Source organism: Alexandromys fortis, unplaced genomic scaffold, assembly GCF_014885135.2.
Source record: "Alexandromys fortis isolate MF-2015 unplaced genomic scaffold, M_Fortis_MF-2015_v1.1 scaffold_55, whole genome shotgun sequence".
Taxonomy (NCBI): Eukaryota; Metazoa; Chordata; class Mammalia; order Rodentia; family Cricetidae; genus Alexandromys; species Alexandromys fortis.
The window spans coordinates 1,477,227-1,497,104 of record NW_026067936.1 but is presented as its reverse complement, the minus strand read 5'-3'; the positions used below and the strand labels follow the sequence as shown (position 1 = coordinate 1,497,104).

The following is a 19,878-nucleotide window of genomic DNA, read 5'->3' as shown; positions in this document are numbered from 1 at the left end:
TGTGGCGACTGAAAGACTCATTACTGTATGACGAGGAATGAATAAAAAAAAGAAATCATGAAAGAAATAACTAATATTCCGTAAATAAATTAAAACGAAAGAATAATATAACAAAGCTTCTGGGACTCATTAAAAGCAGTCAGAGAAGGGAAATTTATAACACTAAATGTCTACACTGAGAAAAATAAGAGGGCAAATAAATGATTTAATAACTCAATGCAAAAATTTAGAAAACCAAGAACAAAGAAAATCCCAACCCAGTAGATAGCAAGGCAAAAGTAAAATCTAGAGATGAAATTAATGAAATAGAATCAAAGAGAACAGAACAAAAAATCAACAAACCTAAGAGGTGTTTTTTGAGAAGATAAACAGGGTCAACAGACCCTTGACCCAACCAAGTAAAAGAAAGAGAGGGCCCACATTAACAGGAACACAGGTGACCAGGGAAGCATTACAGCAAACGTGAGAGAAATTCAGAATATTATAAAGGGATGCTCAAAAAAAACCCTGTACTTCATTAAGTTGGAAAGGATAAAAAATGGACAAATTTCTTTATTCAATCAAACCACCAAGAAGAAACCAACATCTTAAATAGACACATAATAAATGAGAATATTGAAATTATAATAAAAGAAGGTTCCCAGCTTTAAAAAAAAAAACTAGGTCTAAATGAATTATCATAGAATTCTACAAGACCCAAAGATCTATAGCCAAGCTTTTTTTTAAATGTTTCACTATATATAAAGATTTACATGTATAAAGATTGGCTGTAGATAGATATATATATCACTCCCAAATTCATTTTATGAAGTCAGTATTATGCTAATATCTAAACCAGGTAAGGATAAAACAAAACAAAACAACAACAACAAAATAAACCTACAGGCCAATGTACCTGATGAACATAGACTTTAACATGCTCAATAACATACCTGCAAACAGCATACAAACATACATCAAAAACATCATCTAACCACAATTGTGTTGTCTTTATTATGGAAAGGCAGGGATGGTTCTCTAAACACAAGTCAATTGATATAATAAATCATAGAAAAAGACTTAAAGGTGAATATTATGTGATCATCTCAATAGATGCAGTGAACAGGAGAAATGGTGTCCTCCAGAGAAGAGATCTCCATTTGGTCATCTAATATCAAATTATGATTCCTGAGATCATACACATACAGATTATATGGACTAGGGATGCTGTATTTATGTACTTAGTAATAAATGTGTGTATAAAGATATACATTATATAAACAGTTAAGAAAAAAGCAACCATGAATTTGAGAGACATGTGGGAGGTGCATAGACAGGGTTGGAGGAAATAAAGGGAAGGAGAAAAATAATGTAATATTATAACTTTTAAATAAAAACTTTTTATGAAAATCCAAATCTGCCTGAGCTGTATAGTAAGACCCTGTTTCAGAAAATTATTTTTTTGAAGAAAAATATCTTCTTGTTCATGGGAACCAGATACTGAGACGATCCCTTTGAGGAAGAAACACGGATGTTGGCTGACTTAGAGGGAGTTCAGGTGGCTGTCTGCCATTTTGAAGTCCTCATACTTTATAAAGAGAAGAGATGGCAGCTGCCACTTTGAATAACTGTCATACAGCGAATGCAGGAGCCCAGGAAGCCCTTAAGCAGAGTGCTGGCTGGGAGCACAAGACAGAGCTTGGGTGAGTAAGGTCAGTGTTGTGACATTAAGGTCATAGGAGAAGACATCTTTACTCGGATCTGATGGGATGCAGCTCTGGCCAGTTGCTGGGTGATGCTGGGAAAGTTATAACTCTTGAGCTTGGTTTATTACCTGAAACATTGCTGTAATAATCTCCGCTCCACGTGTTTTCTTTCTTTCTTTGTTCTAGAGAATGAGTTAAAATATGTAGCCGTGTTCAGTAAGCTATGGAACGCTGGAGAACTATGAAGGATTTTTAGTATGCACCCATAGCGGTTCAAAAACCCCAAATGTAAATTCACCAATTAGAAAGTCATTATGAGCTAAAAATACTGTTCCAAATCTAATTAAATTAAAACAATGGTTCATTTGTCAGTTCGGATGCTAAGTATCCAAATAGCTACGCTGCACAATGTAACTAATGGACAGAAATGGGCCACAGTAATGGCCGGTTGTGTGGAAAACGCAGCTACCTATATATTAGTGAAGTCTTAATAATAATCTTATTCAGAATTCGTTCCCGGGAAGACTGGAAATTGGTGCTCTGATAGTAGTACCTAACTTGCTTAAGCCCCTTGTAAAGGGCATTAAAATGTATATGAGCTTTTTATGTGCATTACACATTGCGGTTTTCGCTGTGTTTTTTTAGCGTACTTTTCTCGCTTGATTATCCTAAAATACGAGTCTATCTCGGCACCATTATCCACGGTGCGTGCGTGAGTGGAGAGAGTGAATAACACGTGGGAAGGCTCTCAAGTAGCAGAACTATCATTTGCTAACGGTACAGCTGGGCACACACTTGGATTTCTCAAGGTCCTTCTTCTGTCACCCCCTCCCCCAGGGTGCTATGGAGTTCGTGGTGGAAGGGAAGCGTTGACTGTTGGCCACGCCGCCCAACCCTAGCATCCCAGGCACGCAGCCTTTCTCCCTCTTAGGGGTCTGCCCAAAGCTCCAGCTCATTTTGCTCCAGGGAGAGATTCCCTCCATCACCCGTGCCTTGTTACAGCTGGGATGCCTGTACAAATTGCTTTATATCTCCCCACTGACGGGCCGAGAAGCTCCTAGCATCTGGCGTGGTGCATCCTGTATTCTAAAGGGTCTTGTGTGGGAAAACAGCTTAGCCCAGGTTCTGGAATGAGCACCATCCCTGCTTGTCCTAGAGAGAGGAGCAAGAACTTAAGGGACTTGACACATCCAAACTGGGCAGCAAAAATCACTTTCATCGTGACCTTCATTTCCTAAAGAAACACATAGTCAAAAGAGAGGGTGACTTCTTTCTAAGTCTTTCCTTTATTTAATGTGTATTTTAGGGTTTGAGTATGCTGTTGAGAAACCTCCCTTCTTCCCCTTGCATGAAAAACAAAGATGCAGAGACAATGGGAATCCTGCAGGTCAGACCTTCCTCAATCCTGTTAAGGCCAATTCTGCCTCTCAAATCCAGAGGGTGTGTACGAACCCACACTGAACTCCCTCCCTCCCTCCCTCACCTCACTGTGGAGGGCTCTATGATCCCATCAGGAGTGCAATCTGGAAAAGAAATGGCTAGGGGCCCTCCTCTCTCCCACTTCTTTCTGCTGCGGCTTAAAATAGAAAACAAATATAACTCTACTGACTCTATGTACTCCTCACAATAGAGACCAGCCCCAGGGAAGGCACTGGAGATCTGCATGGAGCATAACCGGCTGAAAGGAGAAGGTGCTGCTGGAAGCGTTTGTTTCTGGCAAACGATTTTAAATTTGACAGGGAAGGTGAGGCAGGGGAATCCGTGAATGTATTCACATGAGCGGGTTTAAAGCAAAACAATTGCAAATACTTGTGGCTCAAGCTTCCCAGAGAGTGTTCTGTGGGACGAGAAGGGGATTGGGAGGCATGGCGTGAACATGTGTGTACAAGTACACCACACACCATACACACCTCTGTGAAGAGACCAAGAGCCCCAGCCTTCAAATTGAAAGTCTGAATGTAGAAAGTGAGAAAAATCTTACTCATTGGTGATGGGCCTCCAGACAGTGGGGGAGGAACCTCAGAATACCACATGAGACAGCCATAGCTACCCTTTGGAAAGCGTCTTTATCACAGCACGTTATTATCTTACAATAGCCAGAATATAGACTCAGCCTATGAGGCCATGAAAGTATGACATATAAGGACCATTCGGTATGTGTGCAACAATAGTCGTCCCTAAATACGATAAAATTTTGCCCTTTGTGGGGGTATAGAAATGCCTTGGGGGGGCGTTATGATGAGCAAGACACAGCCACCACATGGGCTGGTTGGTGTTTGTTAACTTGACATAAACCAAGAGTCCTCTGAGAAGTGGGTATCTTAATTGGGAAAACAAGTCCCTAAGATTAGCCTGTAAGCAAGCCCATGGAGGGCTCAACTCACTTGGGGTTGATGCCAGGCTTGGATAAGTGATCCCAGGTGTGTAAGAAAGCAGGCTGAGCAGGCCATGAGGACCACACCGCTAAACGGCACACTCCTCCACAGCCCCTTCTGTTTTACTTCCAGCCTTGAGTCCCTGCCCCGAATTCCCTCGGTGACGGAGTGTGACCCAAGAGTAATACATGAAAATAAACCATTTTTTTTTTCAAGTTGCTTTTGGACATGGGCTTTATCACAGCATCAGTAACCTACCTAAGACACCTCATGCTCTCGCTCAGGGACAGAAGCTGATAAAAAATGGATCTTAGATGTCGAGAGTGTAATAGTCATTCCTGAAGAATGAGGGGGCTGAAGGAAGGCTGGTTAACGGGCACAAAAATCACAGCTGGATGAGAGACATGAATTAGCATCTGTTGCACATCATGGGCTAAAGGGCTGATAATGACATAGTCATTAGGCATTTTAACATAAGTGGTGCTTTGCAGGGTTTGTGCTTAAACTGCTTGTTTCAATAAATGCTGTTGACCAAATATTTATATAATTGAGTTCAGGCTATTCCTGCTTCTCCATGACTCACGGCTTACACTTCAACTCAGGTTGGGTGCATCTGGGTGCCAGAAACAGGTATCAGGCTATAGCCTAATGCAATTACAGGTTTTATGCTGGCCATGCAGACCTTAGTTCATTTCCAGTTGCCATCGACAGAATCCCACAGACTTGGTAACTTAGAGAGAATAAAAGTTGACTTGGTGCACAGCTCTGGAGACCAGCGAGTCTAAGAGCAAGCTTTCTCCTGGGGACTCGTTTTACATCAGACCACGTCCACTCATGGCAGAGGGGCAGAGCAGAGAACAAAGGGACTGTGCTACTCTGTAAGAAGCTGTTCTCGGTGCCAGTGGCCTTGGTTCAGTTGTGGGACACTTTGAATCAGGACCCATTTCTTACTGTTGCCATGGTGTTGTTAACCACTTTTGAAGAGTAAAGCCTTTGATCCAAAGAGTGCAGATGACTTTCTGACTCCTCGGCAGGCAACCTTTGCAGTCTTGGGTTTGATGCCCTGGATGACTCTCACCACCTGACTCTTTGGCAAAGGGAAGCATTTTCTTCAGCGGCCCTGAACTTTTCTCCAGGGGTCAAGACCATCCTATAGTTGCTGACTTTCATCTAGAATGATCATGTGACCCATAGGAGAGCGCAGTCTACGTTTTTGCCCTTTATTCTGTAATCCACGATTTTCAGCATGTCAACTCAGTTGCTCTAACCTCAGGGTGCAACTATCTTCACGATTCTGAGATGAAGCTGCTACTCTGCACAGACCCATTACAGACTCTGACTCATCTGTCTCAAGGTGACCCCTCTGCAGACTGCAGTGGAGAACATACAAAATCGTATGATTTTTTTCCCCTAGGAAAACTAATTTTAGCTTCCTCATGGATTAACCTCACAAAAGATGATCCATTCTCTGCCATCCAACTTCAGACCACACAGATGTTTGATGTGCCTCCCATCCCAGAACATTCAACTTGATCCTCAGCTCAAACTGACAGACACATCTTCTAGCAGCTACTATCCTCAGAGCAGCTTGACTATATGACACTCTGGCAGGGACCTGGTGAAGCAACAGGCACAGCCATGGTATACTCTGAGGCCAAGCCCAGGCATTCTGGGTGCTACTTTTCCTCAGGCTGAGGGCATCAGTTGATTTTATAAAACAGAACAGGTAAGCTTGCATGGGCCTGTGTGAGTTAGCGTCTACTATAAGGAATGATCAAAATAACTTGCTGTCAGGTTCAGTCTACGAGTAGCCCACGCTTTGGGACTATAGAGGGATGGTTGATCAAGGGAGGGGCACACACTGGAGTAAAACCTCTCATCTCATGGCCAGAAAAAAAAAAAAAATGAGGAGAGTATCAGGGTCCACTATTCCCCTCAAGGTCACACGTCCAAGGACGTTCCACCTGTCACTAAATCCTAATAGGCCCATCACAGTCCAACCCTACCTGCATGCGGACTAAGCCTTAAACATGTGGGGTTTGGGGAGACATGTAAGATCTAAACCAGTGCAAAGCTGAAGTCTGCAACCAGTCAGGTTTATAAACGATGGTCAGCAGCTGTTTCCACCACGATCCCTCAAAACTCCCTCAGAAACTTAGCGTGATGAGCGCAAAGAAATATGAGTGTTTGGAAGAAGTTAGGGGTGGGATGCAAACGTGTTGTTTATGCTTCTATCCCGGCTCAGTGAAATCCGCAGCTACGTTCCCTTTTCTGTGTCATTTTCTATATAGGGTTGTGAATCTAAATCCGCACACACACACACACACACACACACTCACTCACCAAGAAGACGACTGTGACTCTGCTTACAAATGTTCTGTGAGCACCCCCCCCCATCTCCACTTACTGTGCAGATGACTATGTATTTTAAACCCCTCCAGCAAGCTATTTTTGGCCTTAAAAAGCTGGTGTTCCAAAATTAAGGCTTGGGCTGAGTCACAAGTCCTGGGCCCAGAAAAGAGGTGGTTGAGAAGTTGGGAGGTGGGAGGTGGGGAGAAACTAAACACAGGGGGCTGCTTGACCCAGGCGTGGCAGCTGGGTGCTGCAGACTGGATCCAGCCTTCCCTACAGTTCGGTCACAGCACAGCCATGCTTGTCATTTGCTGAGCCTCTAAGGTGGCTTTGTGCGGCAGGCGTGGCTGCAGGGCAGACTGCATTCGACCTAAAATTCTGAAGTTTTACTGTGTAACCCAACCTATTGAGTCTGTTTATCTCTCTTTGCCTTTTCCTGATATTTGGTGCATTGACTCATTTAACATCCTATGATGTAGTTTATAGCTCATGCCCAGTTGTCCAATGCAGGAAACTTCTTTGTAGAGTTTCATACATATATAACTGAGCCTTTCCATCACCTGGATCAGTCCAGGATGGGCTGGAACACGATTTCCCCAGCACTTGTCTTTCCATTTCAGTGCAAGGTAGTGAACTTGCCTCTGCTCCTCTAGTACTGCCCCAAGCCCAAGTTAAAGACCTCCAGCTGAGGCAAGTCTCTTGCTTCTGGAGCATCTGAGCTCCCCATTTGTAATAAAAACAAGCTGTTTTTCATTTAAAAGAAAACAGGATCCAAGTCATCCTTCTACTTTGTAGAAGTTGAACGTTCTACAAAGTGTCTCAGTGACCAGAGCTTCCAATACTGGCATATCTCCTTATATTAGAAGTCCTCTGTGACCCAGGAAGCCCTGTACTATGCCCACTTAAAGACATGCAAGTGTGCAGGGGTCATATGGAGACAGCATATTTAGGTCTTTGCAGGTTGCTGGGTACCCTCACATTGCAGCTAGTTACTGCTAGGTCCTGACACTTGCTGGGAAAATTCAAGTTTGCCCCGAGTTTGGTGAGGGGGCTCGTGTCTATAAAATAAGGACAAGGAGAAGGCACTTATTTGGTTAGGGAAGACTTTCCTGTTTCTCTCTGCTAATAGAATGTGCTATTTTTAACTTCCCATCAGCCTGTGAGCGCATGTGCAGTAAGTGGCCCAAACGCATTTTGAATGATGTCTCTGCATCCCTTTGTGACATGGTGCAGAACCATAGCTCTATACTTTGCATTTTTATTGTGATGAAGATATTTTATGACAGCATTTGAATTATAACAAAAATGCCTGAAAACCAGGCGTTTCTAGATGACTTGCATAAAAGGAAGGTGACCCGGAACAACCTCTTTTCCAGTAACTTGGGCTATACTAGGTCTGGTCTCCATGGCAGTGAGGCTAGTGGCTGTTACACGTGGAGCCTAGAGGCGTCCACTCAAATCAAGCCAACCAGCTACACCAGGAATAACTCTCAGGAGAAGCTTGCAACCCTAAGGTCTGACCCAGTTTCTCTGTGGTCTTTTGTCTCATGTGTGCATACTAGATATATAGTGATAAAATTAACTGGAGGACCTGAAACTCTGAGAGGGGATTGTTTAGCAATCCAGAGACAGCAAGAGCAGGAAGTGACCCCCAACTCTAGGACTGGAGATGGTGTTACCAATGGAAGCTAGGTTCATGCCAAGATTTCATGTAGGCAATGCATCAGAAGCAGGGTTGCTTGGAGTGGGCCAATGCTGACATTTCCATAGATTTCCCTACCTGAGGGAAGAGAGGTCCCTTCATCCCCTGTTCCCTCCTTCTCTGGTCCATTCTCTAATCAATGACTCCCAATAGCTTGACTCAGCAAACAATCAAGAAACTAGAAGGCTTGGCTTTTATGGGCCATCATGAAACACAGACAAAAAAATCCCAACTGTGGTCAGTTGTCTAATAGTTTCCCCATGTTATCAGATGAGCTCTATGCTGGTTAGCTTCTAGACAAGTGTCCTTGTTTTTATGGCATATTATTTGCTAAACAAGACACATAGGCAAGCCCCAAGTGAAGGTTCAAGAATATATATTTTGACTGCTAGAATGTGGGTCTGCACCAACAAATAGTTGCATCTATTCAGACAATTTTGCAGTTTATCTATGATCCAAAGGGTCCTGGGCTCCTGATCTGACACACTTACAACAAAGACGCAACCTCCAATCTTTAGCACAGGCTGAAACGAGTCACGAGGAGAGGAAAAAAGGAAACTCAAACCTTTAGCTGTCGCCTTAGGCCAGCAGTAGTTGGGAGGTAAGCAGACACACGACCTGATTCCACAGTAGCTCCAGCTCCTTGGAGGCACGGCCTACAGCTTTTTCTCAGTAGCTCAGTGTCTCATTTTCTTTATCTGCAACAAAGAGTGAATTACATGTACTTGATAAGATGAAGGTATGGTTTAGATTAATGCACAGGAAACATTTGGTCCATCCCGAGTGGCCCACAAGCAAGCAGAACATCATGCGAACATTTCCAGGAATCTTTTTTTTTTGTGTGTGTGTGTGAAATAAGAAGGGTTTATTCCTCAGGTTTGGTAATCAACTGAGGGTACCCTACGTTCATTTAGCATGGACATGGAGCAAATGCCAAACTTCTCACTCTCCTCTGGACACTGGGCTAGAGGACAGCATCCCTCTATTCCTACCTGCTATGGTTTCTATTGCTGCAATGAAACACCATGACCACTAACAAGTTGGGGAGGAAAGGGTTTATTTGGCTTACAGCTCCAGATCACTGTCCATCATTGAAGGAAGTCAGGACAGGAACTCAAATAGGGCAGAAACCTGGAGGCAGGGGCTGATGGAGGGGCCATGAAAGAATGCAGCTTACTGGCTTGCTCATGATGGCTTGCACAGCCTGCTTTCTTACAGCACCCAAGACCACCAGCCCAGGGATGATCCACCCATAAAGTACTGGGCCCTCCACCATTAATCACTAAGAAAATGCCTTACAGCTGGATCATATGAAGGCAGTCTCTCAATTGAGTTTCTCTCCTTTCAGATAATTTTAGCTTGTGTCAAGTTGACATAAAACTAGCCAGGATAGTTGACCCCTTGTCAACTTGGCACACAATCACATGTTGCTAAGCCACAACCTTCCATTTCTTGTTTGTCTCCAAGATTACACATTAATAAAGACAATAATATAAAATTTTCACAAACTTAAAAACCCCCACAGCCTTACAAACGCTTTAAAAATTGTCTCTTTAAAAATATCCAGTCTCAGGCAGGCAATGTTGGTGCATAATTTTAATTCCAACACTAGGGAGGCAGAAGCAGATGGACATCTGTAAGTTTGAGGTCAACCTGGTCTACAGGAAGAGTTCCAGGACAGTTAAGAATACACAGAGAAACTCTGTCTTGAAAAATCAAATATATATATAATTTATATTTATATATATATATGTGTGTGTGTGTGTGTGTATCCAGTCTCTTTTAAAATCCAAACTCTATAAAACTACAAAGTATCTTTTTTTCAAAAAAAGTTTAGTCTCTCAGCCATGAACTCCTATAAAATCAAAAATAAACTAAATATTTTCCTATGTCAAGAGGGAAGAATCAGGGCACAGTCACAATCTACACAAAGCAAAATCAAGCTGCAACAGTGTAAATAACTCAGTGTCTAACATCTGGGGCTTATTCACATTTTTCAGGGCCCCTCCAAAGGGCTTGGATCACTTCTCCAGCTCTGCCTCTGCCCCCCCCAACACACAGCTTCTTCTATGATGGCTCCACTCTGCTGCTGCTACTATCCTTGGAGGTCATCCCATGGTACTGCCATCTCCAAAATTCTGGGGTCTTCTACTGCAATCGGGCTGCACCAATAACTTTCCCTATGCCTTCTTCATGGTGCCAAGTCTCAACATGTCTGCATTACCCTTCAATCCTGGGCCTTCAGCTGCCAGTGAGGCTGCCACTTTATCAATAGCCTCTCCTGACCTTTCACAGCACAAAGCCTCAGCTGTTTTCCATGGCCCCTTCATGCCTTCAAAACTCATACCTCTGGGTGACTCTTACTCATTGCCAAGTCCTGTTATGTGAACCTATGAGAGTCTGTTAAAGGGTCTCAAGAATTTATAGAGGTAGAAGATAGGGATAAACATTCACTGATACAGAACAGATTAGATGCCACCATGATCTAGCTGCTTTGTCCTGCTCTTTTGCCCAGAGACCAACCAACCATTCCTTGCTCTGACTCCAATCACTCCAGAGACAGTGTGAGAGCAAAAACATGTTGCCCCTCTTCCTCAGCTCTTAAGCAGTCACATATGCAGACAAGACCACGCCCTAGGGCTTACTGCCCTAAAAGTCATTAACTAAATGGATCGAAATTCCACAACATTTCTCCTTTATTTTTCTAAATAAGAAGGTTGTAATCCTAACATAAAATTATCTATAATAAGAACAACTACTAAGTATTGTACAGAAGAAAGAAAAGATAATAACATAAACAAAAATGAAACTACAAACAATAAGGACAACATCAAGCAAGAAATACATACTAAATGTCCAGGCCATAGGTAATAGGCAAATTACAGAGATTATTGCAATAGGTGTCCTAACCTGGAAAGTCTACATCTTGTACCTAATATGCCCTAGCTAAGATATGAGAGGGTGGTATCTGTAACTATCTAATCTTCAACCCCATCAAAGACCTGAGAATGAAAATAATATTACCTGAGTAAGCAGGAAGTGCAAGCAAGCAACCTCCAAAAGATGCAAGAAATGACAGAAACAGCTGGCTGCCTGGATATTCACCCAACCTTTCTCTGTAACATTGGGGCAACCAACCTTAGTTATAGGCCTGGAATATCTGACAAGACCATTTTCATAAGCAAGAATTTTTGAAAGACTGTCCTACCCTGTCTTGACAATGTTCAGCAGTTGCTTTTCCTTGTATCCTGCTTGTCTGGATTGGACAGCATGCTTATTGTCAGCAGTGAAGGCAAGGACAATTCTTTGCCCAATAGGCCAGCTTTACCAAGAAGAAAAAAGTTCCATATAGAGTGTCTTCAGTGCCCATCACTCTCTCAGAGTAGATCAGTGCTGTCAGGAGCAGTAATGTCTCACATCAACAGAATTCTAAGTTGTTAAAACATTTAAATGCCATATTTTGATAGGTCTTTGCAGAGTTTAAAGATTACCTATCTGTACGATATGTATCTCTGAGTATCTAGAGAACATAGCTAACATAAGTATTCCAGAGCAGGGTAACTATTAACCTGTAATTCTTAATAACCTATATAGTTTAAAGACTAAAGCTTCACATATAAATATAGTCTACAAACCAATATACAATATAAGGACAATGATCTTGAAACTATGACAATATATAAAATATCTTAATTAAAGGTAGAAATATATAGTGCAATATAACAAAAATATCCTTAATTTGCTTCAATATATAAATCTCTTAAACAAAAGTAGAAACATATATATGCATATATATATAATATGGTAAAAATAATTTTACAAAAATACTTTAAATAGAAGTAAAAACATATATACATTATGACAAATATATTTTGAATTTGTAACAATATACAATCTATCTTAAATAGAAATAGGAATATAAAATATAATTTTACATTTGTATCAATATACAAGAATCTATACCATTGCAAATTATCTAAAACTGATAGTTGCTATTTTAATCTACAAGTAGATACAATAATCTACCTTATTGCTCTATCCTAACTCTTCATGGTGCCATGTCTCAAAATCTCCTTATGACTGTAAGAAGTAGTTTTCCCAGCCTGTCCCACAGCTGTCCAGTCCCAAAGAAACACACAGAGGCCTACATTAACTATAAACTGGTTGGCCTATTAGCTCAGGCTTATTATTCACTAGCTCTTATAACTTAAATTAACCCATAATTCTTGTCTATGTTTAGCCACATGGTTTAGTACCTTTTATCATTGCAACAGTTTCATCTTGCTTCCTCTGTTTCTGGGGGGTAACTGCCTATTTCTACCTTCTTTCTCTATGCATTCAGTTTAGTTTCACCACCTAGCTATATTCTGCCCTGCCATAGGCCACAGCAGATTCTTTGTTACTCAATGGTAGTAAAACATATTCACAGCATATAGAAGGAAAACCCACATCACATGACCCCTTCAATCCTGGGCCTTTGACTGCCAGTGAGGCTGCCACTTCACCCATAGTCTCTCCTGACCTCTCAGAGTTCCAAGCCTTTGCTGCTTTTTATGACCCCTTCATGCCTTCAAAACCAGTACCTCTGGGTGACTCTTACTCATTCCCAAGTTCAGCTGCCAGCATGAGGCATAATGTTGATCACCTCTGGAACATAACTTCTCTGTGCTCTCAGAAAACACTTCCCAGAAGATTTCACTTCAGTGATGTTGATCTCTTTTTAATTACTGCTAAGGTCTCAGTTCTATCCAACCAGCATCAAGTATCTCTGCAAAGCAAAGCTTTAGTAGTCCTGGAGTCTTGTTATTCACAGATAATTCTTCAGCCCCAGCTAACCATAACCAAAGAATCTGATTCAAAATAACAAATGGTCCGACAGAGTCTCCAAATTTCCCTCTGAAACTTCACAAGCCAGGCCTCCATCTTCTCCAATTTCCTCAACTTCTTATCTTTTAGTCTCCTACAGAAACACTAACCTTTGAATATTCTATGGCTTTTCTAGCCCAAAGTTCCAAAGTCCTCCCATAATCCTTCCCAAGACAAAATAGACAGGTCTATCACAGCAATACTCTACTATCCTGGTGCCAACTTGTCTTAGTTAGGGTTTCACTGCTACAATAAAACACTATGACCAAAAGCAAGTTTGGGAGGAAAAGGTTTATTTGGTTTACACTTCCACATCATAGTCCATCATTAAAAGAAGTCAGGACAGGAACTCAAATAGGGCAAGAACCAGAGGCAAGTGCTGATGCAAAGACCATGGATGGGATGAGTGCTACTTACTGGCTTGCTCTTCATGGCTTGCTAAGCCTCTTTCTTATAGAACCCAGGGCCACTCCCTAGGGATAGCACCACCCACAATGGGCTGGGCTTTCTTCTATCCATCACTAATTAAGACCATGGCCCTCAGCTGGATCTTATGAAGAAGGCCTTTTCTCAACTGAGGCTTCCTCATTTCAAATGACTTTAGCTTGGATCAAGTTGACATAAAAACAACAGACATCGAAGAAGACAAACTCTTTCTCATGCTGTGACTTAGAGTAAGCCAAAGACGACATGTTCCATATCAGGGACTAAGGAAACAAACTCTGTCCCTTTGGGAGGCACGGCAACATCATGGGGCCACACTCAAGGACTTGAGTGGGAATGAGTGGGGATTGCCAGGACCTATAGCACTGTAGCATACAACCACAACATAACATGATCAGATTGTGAACGGCACTGTCCCCACACACCTGGCAAGGGAGCAGATGTGATGGATGGCTAATGCCCCCACCCAGTTGAGAGCCTCTACAGCGTGAGTTCACACGGAAAACAATCAACTCCTTTAACGTTTAACGGCCCCACAGCAATGTGTCCTCCTCTCTCCTCTCTAGGACAGTTGCAGGGGGACAGAGACTCTAGGGGCAGCTAATAGCCTTGCCAGCAACACAATGAATGGTAGGCTTATTTTAATTGAGGCCTCTTAACCAGAGCTTTAGTGGCACAAATGCATCCAGCACTGGAGAGTTGCTTAGGAGCCTGGGAAATACAGAGTGATGAGCATAGCAGGGGGCAGCCAGCTGACTTTAGTAAGTGTGGGGTGAACCAAAACACCCCGAAGGGGTCCACATCCTTGTCTCTAAATCAGTCACATTATGCGACAAAAGGACTTTTTGTTTTGTTTTGTTTTGTTTTTCGAGACAGGGTTTCTCTGTGGCTTTGGAGCCTGTCCTGGAACTAGCTCTGTAGACCAGGCTGGCCTCAAGATCACAGAGATCCGCCTGCCTCTGCCTCCCGAGTGCTGGGATTAAAGGCGTGCGGACAAAAGGACTTCTTAAGTGAAAGAAACAAAATGACCAACACAGGGTAACAAGGAATGCGTAGATATGATGAGGGAGAGGGAGCTAGCCTCCTCCCCTTTTCTTCCACCATCTTGCAGAAGCTGCAGGCTGGAGGTCGCCTTTTATTCCAGGTTTATGGGGAAGAGCTCCAGTCAGTGTGTCCATATTTTCAGCAGGACAAGAAAAGAATGGGTAATGCCAAGGAGGAATATGTGACCCCAACACACACATCTCATGCATGCTTTGAGGGTCCTTTCTGGAGGACCCCATGGATGCTTACTGCTCCCTAGCCATACTTGTACTGGGGAGTATTAAAACTAGTCCTTTCTCATTTGTTGAAGAAGGCCATGTGTTCTGTTAGAAAGAGAAGAGAGTAGACTAAACCTAAGTTAACTTGCCCCCTCATGATCAAGTATCCACAGAGATGACATCTCGAATGTATTCCCCACCTCACGCAAGAGCCAGTCTATGGTCTTGTCTTGTTTCTGTGCCCAGCTCAAAGGTCAGGCTATCCGAATAGCGTGAGGTCTTCCCTACCACACCTGAGTACTCACTCCAGGGGTCTAGTGACAGCTCAACTGTGTAGCCGGATTGCCGTTTACTCTAGTCCCATGTGGAATGCCAAAATGTTGTCGGTTGTTTTATTCTTTCCTCTTTTGACTCTTTTGGGAGCCCACCACCCAGCAACCAAATAAATATATACATGGATGCTTATTCTCACTTATTATTGCCCGGTCTTACCTTGGTTTATTTTTAGACAGTTCTTCCTAATTTTTAAGTTATCCTATCCACCTTTTGCCTATGGGCTTTTTCTTTTCTTATTTCTGTATATCTTACTTTCACTCTTACTTCGTGGATGGCTGGATGGTTTGGTGGCTGGGTGGCTGGTCTCTACTGCCCTCCTCTCCTTGTTTTTTCTCCTTTTTCTCTCCCCCCAGATTTCTCCTCTTATTTATACTCCACCTGCCAGCCCCACCTATCCTTTCTCCTGCCTTGCTATTGGCCATTCAGCTCTAATATCAGGTGTTTTAGACAGGCAGAGAAGCACAGCTTCACAGAGTTAAACAAATGCAGCACAAACAAAAGCCACTCATCTTAAAATGACTTTCCACAGCACATAAGCAAGTCTCCAAACAGAGTCCCAGGATGGAGAAGCAGTCTTCTCATCATAACAACAGAAGCCACTAAAAGCCCTCTTTCTGTGAATTCAAAACTTTGGAAAGGGAGTCCGCAGAAACGAACAAATCCATCTGGGTAAAACTAGCAAAAAGAAAAAAAAATCCCTACCTGATCTGTGCAGGCTTCCAGCAAAGTCCCTGCTGCCCCTCCTCACACCAGGCCCTGGGCTGCCATGCTCACAGGCTGTTGTGCTCACTACTCTCTGGCTCTCTACCTAAACTAAAGTCGGTGTGCAGAGGCTCTGCCTGGGGTGTGTACACCTCTCATACTCCACTTGCGGGGGGGGGGGGCTTGGGGACTATTTTGAGGAAGAAGGTCTCGAGTCGCCAGCGGTCATGTTCAAGTTCGTTGTCAGTCACTATGCTGGATGCACTTGGTCTTCTTGTTTCTATTCAGCCACACCAAGAGAACTCACTGACTAAGGCTCGAACGAAGTTTTAAGCAGTAAGAGCCTCATCTTTTACCTACTGGCCTCTGCTCAATTGTGGACTGCTTCTCAAATTAATGTCCGCTTCCCTGTCTCATAGGAATTAATACACCTGGATGGAGAAGAAGAACTTTAATGTCACATTTTTGACCAAGTCCCAGCTTTCCTTTAAGGGATCAATCTTATCTCCAAGAAAAACAGCAGTGTTCTGAGCACTGTTCTCTGCTGCTTCTCTGCAATGCAAACCCATTTGACCCCTGCTGTGAGAGGTTGAAGGCTGAAACTCTACCATCTGGACGACCCGACCGACTGTGGGCACCTCTCCCTCCAGGAACTGGTATTTCTCTCCATTGGTGAGAAACAGCATGGCTAGTTTTGCAGTAAGGATCTCTCTTCTTGGAAACTCTGCAGAGCGCAGCAGAAGGAGGCCAGCGCATGCTATATGATCACATTGTCCTGATTCCTCAACTATAGTTGGTATGCTGCCTGCTCTGGAAGTTACAGACCCACACAGGGTTTTCCCACTGCCTTTTCAAGGATAGCAGAGTCTTTAGACCCTCAGCCATCTCTGGCCCCCGTGTCCCACCGCCTTCCTTCTGCCTGCTCCGTATCTGGGCTCTGTTGTCTCTGGCACTCATTCCCAGGGGCTGGATTCCATGTTCATTGTGCTCTGCTTTGTTCTAGCTGCACATAATAGAGAAGTGAACCACGATGGGGGTTCTTTTCTTCCTCACACGAGGGAAACCGGTGATCTAGGATTGGCAAGGGGAGACTACACTCCTTTTTCATCAGCAGTAAGGCAGACTCACTGTCCAAAATGTTGACTGGGTTTCCAGCTATCCTGTTCACATCCCAAGAGGAGAAAGCAAGTGGGCTGGGGGTGGGGCCGGGAAACATGAAGTAAGCCTGCTGGCTGAGTCAGCTGGAGCTGCAGCCCCTTCTTTGGGCTTCTTTCCCACAGGACTTAACTCTGTTTGGGCACATCTAAATGCAAAGAAGTCTCAGACTGTCTTTTAGACCAGCACATGGCCTCACAAAATAAGACTGGGCTTCTGCTAGCAAAGAGGAAGAGGAAAAGTAATAGAGAAGAGGCAACTATCCATCTTTTCTAATGGAGCAGAAAAGCTGTTCTCTCTCCATTTTGGCCCCAAGCTGTGCACCCAAGAACAAGACCAGTGCCCCAGTTGCACTGGAACTGATCCCAGCGGACTTGATTAAATGTTCCAAGCAAGGTGGAGGGAAAAAGTGTCATGAGTCACTGACACCTCAGTGCCAACACAGCTTGTCACTTCCTGACAATGGATTTGGAGACAGAGGTAAAGGAGAGTTTACACAAGGATATCAGATAGGGCAGAGAGAATAGGGCCACAGACAGTTCCACCGGTTTGTCTGGGACTTCTGCCTGGGTGTGGTAGGTGATTAGCTTCTTCTTGACACAGATGCAAACACTGTAAGGTCACAGCAGGAAGGATGCTTTCTGGCAGGTCAGTCACGACAGAGAAGCTGTCCAGGTTGCTTTGGCTGCAGCTTACTTCTACGAACCCAGAATTGGGTTGTTCTGGGACTGGGCTGAGAAATGCCATTGTGGACTAATTTTTGCATTGGTGGGTAGAGGTGGCTAGGAAGTAGGAAGCCTACTGTCTTCATGATGAAATGATTGTTCTGCTTCTATAATTAGTCTTCCTCATAAAGCTGGGACCTCTGAGCATCCAGGCCAGGAATACTTCTGGTGCAACAACAGCCTTGAGCCCAGCCTGCACGTTGAGATGCTGTAACATGGGCCTGGTGTGTGGGCACCCATGAGTGAGTCCTTCAAGATGTGTGTAAACTGTATACTCTGGGTATCTCTGAACGCAGCTATACAATCTGAGCTCATTTAAAACTGACTTATTTGGGCCATGTTGTAAGTTAGTTGTAAGGTTCTCAAGGCATTGTCAAATGGTTAGACATGTAGTCTAGTACAGTGTCCAGGACAGGAACTTATATGTTCCCCAACTTCTGGGAGAGAATGGCTTAATGTGCTCTCCAGAGTTTCCCTCTAGAAGTTGCCCTCATACAAAAAATGCCGCATTCTGAGCAGACACAGGCCTGCTTGGAGGAATGTGTCTCTTGGAGAGTGTTTGATGTTTAATGAATCCCCAGCCCTTCAGAACCCCGCAGCTCTGGAGTAGCTTGGAGGGCTCTCTTGGATCTCATTGGAAATTCCATCCCAACCTAGCATTTCCCCGGGGTAGACAGTCTCTCCTTTTCTCTGCCAGACACTGGGAGAGCAGTTCTAAGTCAACTCTTCAGTACACAAATCACAGCCAGACCGAACTGCCTATGAAACAGAGTTGTCCTTCTCAGGTCATGGTCTGCATGGCTCGGTGACGTCTCTTTAAAGATAGCGCCTGGGCTGATGAGCTTCAGGAGCCACGGCCATCAGGTGTGCTGACGCAGGTGCAGGTGCATGGGAGGATGACCTCCAGCCATCTTTGCTCTTTGCAGCACCCCAGGAAGATATGGCGAGAATTTATTTAAGCTTTTGCATTTCTGCTATTGTCTTACTGTGTCCAATCCTTTAACAAGTTTATTTAACAATTTTCTGTAAATGAAGCCCCTTTTAAACTTTAAGGAGATCATTTTCTTCTGTTAGGTCAAAATTAATGCCTTGTAACCTAGTTAAATTATAGGTCTCTCACACACACATACACACACACCCACACACACACATCCCTAAAATGCACCTCTTTGCACACATACACGGTTATCCATGAGGCAAAAGAGGGTGAGAGAATTCACTGAAATAGTTGGAGATGATACAGTAAAATTTGGTCCAGAGTATGCAGCTAGTAGGGTTTAGTGACGAGCTGAGCAAGTAAACAGAGGGTCTGAACTATCTTCTGATTCTGCACAAGGTGACCTGTCTCAGACAGGGTGGGGAATGAGTACTGTTTAAGCATCCTCCCCTAAAAAACTGTACCGAGAGGGGGAGGCATAAACAAAGAAGCTGAATCACAAAAGTGCAGCAGCTCCACAGGACAAAGCCTGGCTTTTTTTTCTTTCTTTCTTCACTCTCCCAGCCCAAGCCTGGAGACACTGATTCTGCAAGACAGTCTTAATTTTATTACCAGGAAGGTGTCCTTAGCAAGGACAAGGAATGAATCAGCACACCACACACCAGGGCAGGGATGCAGGGTGGGGATGGATCCTCCCCGATCCCTACTTCCCTTTGATCTGATTCTGAACTTACCACCTAGGTTAGAGTGATTACTTTGACCTCTCCAAGAAGACACTGTTCTCAGCCAGAGACATGGTAGGTCTTTTCATCGGCTAAAAAGACTTTCCCTCGTGTTTTAGCGACGCTACTCTCCTGATATGCTGAGATTTCAATTTGGTCCCTGTGAGTCAGGCTCCCTGACTCACTTTTGCCCCAGGACAATAGAGTTTGAGACTCTTGAGGGCAATGGATTCAGGCTAAAGACCTGCTGGTGAAATGCTTTGGTAAAAAGTCACCCAGCCTTACCTGCGAAAGTCTTCAGCTCTCAAAGGAAACAATTTCCAATGTGTCTGTCTGCCTAGTGTTCAACTACCCAAAACTTTAGTGTTGAGCATCATTGGCAAGCCTGGAGAATTCTACAACCTCGTGAGCCATGAGCTAGGTGTGAGGCATGAGCTCCTGTCCATTGAGCAAGCCTTAAATTGAATCAGATAGCTGTTGGTTACTCTCAAGACATTCATGCCACTATTGTAATAAATGGGCTTACTTTGCCAGGTCTGTTGTGTTGTATCTGGTAGAGTTTGCAGTTAGGAAGGACTGTTGGTAACTTTTCTCCAATGACAGCCCACATAACAC

The 19,878-nt window shown here is 43.7% G+C and overlaps 1 long non-coding RNA gene across 1 annotated transcript in view; it reads right to left on the bottom strand.

Annotated features, from left to right (window-relative positions):
- Positions 1 to 19,878, bottom strand: part of LOC126504499 (uncharacterized) — a 278,823-nt gene that overhangs the window by 244,664 nt on the left and 14,281 nt on the right. The window contains exon 2 of the long non-coding RNA XR_007592623.1: positions 8,680 to 8,812. This is a non-coding gene — a long non-coding RNA (uncharacterized lncRNA). The remainder of the gene's footprint in view (positions 1 to 8,679; positions 8,813 to 19,878) is intronic.